The sequence below is a fragment of the Octopus bimaculoides genome, chromosome 13 (assembly GCF_001194135.2).
Source record: "Octopus bimaculoides isolate UCB-OBI-ISO-001 chromosome 13, ASM119413v2, whole genome shotgun sequence".
NCBI classification, from domain to species: Eukaryota; Metazoa; Mollusca; class Cephalopoda; order Octopoda; family Octopodidae; genus Octopus; species Octopus bimaculoides.
In genome coordinates, this window is record NC_068993.1 from 38750484 (window position 1) to 38752652 (window position 2169).

Sequence of the window (2169 nt, forward strand, 5' to 3'; positions counted from 1 at the left end):
GCTAGATGTTAGCCGCTTCTTTCATCACATTTGCAACGGAGCTGTTGCTGCACACATAGTCATAGTAAACTGTACCTAGTAAAAAAAAAAGCTACACGCCAAATTGTCTTTTACCAAAAACGATGTAAGTCTCTCTACACTGCGGAACTGTCTGGATTCATGCCATCTTCGCTCAACCATTAGTCCGAGTCATCCCTTTTTTTTTCTCATAGTGCTTGTTGTACCCATGGAGCTTGTCTTTGGCCCTCTTGCGGTTCATTACGCTCAGCCATTACTCTTCAGGTTCTCGTGTAGATTCTTCTTGATTATGCAATTTGTCCAACTGGAGGTCCATAAGGTGGCTTCTAGGCCGCTAGAATAGCAGTCAAATCTCACTCACTACATTAATGAATTAACACAAAAGACATGGAAAGATATCTGCGATGAAAATTAAAAAAAAATATTTATCTTAGAAAGACATCAAAGAAAGGCTTTTGAGTGTATTTATGATCAAAGAGGTGGGGTTTTATCCTAATGAGGCGACCGATGGGTTCGTGTTTTTCATTTGGGCAGAAAAAAAAGTTTAAGTGCCTGAAGTAGGTACCTGAGTGTGTAAGGGCTGATACGAGTTGAAGTAAGGAAGAAACATCGGACAGTTTAAGTGAACAAATGTTTATGGATAAAAGTAACTTGAAGAAAGCTCACAATCAAGCGTATGTGTGTGTCAGAGAGGGAGAGGTGGGGATGTTGCCCTTAAACAACTTTTTAAATCCGAAACACAGTGTATACTTATAAGCAAAATCATATTGTCAAATTGAGTTCGCAACTACAGTAATATATAAAAAAAATTATCGAACAATTAATGAAGCAGCTACTTCAGTTGAGTAGATATTAGCTTAAAAGCCATGCTCCGTGCGGACTTTCGGACTGGCTCCTGCGAAGGGTTAATTGGGCCTGCAGCCCCATACTAAAGAGAGCTAGATAGTATGACTATAATATGTCTATAATGACTATATGCACCGGTGCTGTTCGATCAGAGAATGGTTGGGAATTAATTCTTTAATGCAATCATTTTAATGTTATGGTTCCAAGTTGAATACCAACTATTGGTAAATTAACGAAGTAAACGTCATTTATCTTCCTCTTCTTCTCTGACGTCTTCTGACAAACGCCAAGCAAGATGGCGTGAATCTCTCAAGTTTTACCTGCTAGAAGTAGCAACCTAAATGCTTTTGAATCAGATCCCAATACTGGATATTCGAAACTCAAAAAGAGGGCAGATTTTCAATAGCGGTATCATTCAGTTTCCAAATGGGTATAATTTGTTTGTGCAGAGCAAATGTAGACTGCGATAGAAGGGCTGCAGAAAGGTAGAATTTCGATTTTACTATAGTAAAAATATCAAGCTTGTGTTTTATTTACACACGGCGTTTATAACCCTTTTGTCTACATCTAACTGTGGACTACATGTTAAGTAATCATTATTTCGTGTTCATTACGCGGTGAGTGCCAGAACGGTTGACACGCCGGTGCCATTTCGTACACCTTTTCAATCTGAGTTCAAATTCCATCGAGGTCGATGTTCCCGTGATTCTTTTGTTGTTGATAAAGTCAGTGTCAGTCATGCTTTGGGGTCAATATGATGGACTATTCACTCCACCAAAGTAGAAAGAAATATTTCATGTACGATTTTTATTTACCTAACCTTACAATCATATCACCTTAGATTTACACGATCATTTACAATGAAATATTCTGTGTGAATATATCGAGAATGAAGTATCGTTTCTGGTTGGAACCTCCAGGTTTCCTGTCCTGAAATTGCCTGGCTAAGAGATCATACGGTTGAAGGAACAATACCGGACACCTTGTAACTATGTTATGGTACCAACCAGCATGTTACAGAGGGTGTTTAAGAACTCAAAGGTGCATAAAACGGCAGACCCACACAAATGTGTCCCTGACTTTGTTTCCTGATAACTTCCAGAAAAATGGGTATATTTCAAAGAAATTCTCTGCAAATAACTCTCAGATGGTATAGATTACGATTATATCGGAATTCAATATGAAAAAAAGAAGAAAAAAAATCATTCGCGGACGTACACATATATACTGACACATACAACAAATATTCACACAAGGAAATTTGAATTTTTGAAAATAAATTGTCATGTGTGTCAATATATATAT

The 2169-nt window shown here is 37.7% G+C and overlaps 1 long non-coding RNA gene across 1 annotated transcript in view; it reads left to right on the forward strand.

The window, feature by feature from the left end:
• Nucleotides 1-2169, forward strand: part of LOC128249319 (uncharacterized) — a 21099-nt gene that overhangs the window by 3908 nt on the left and 15022 nt on the right. The window lies entirely within an intron of this gene.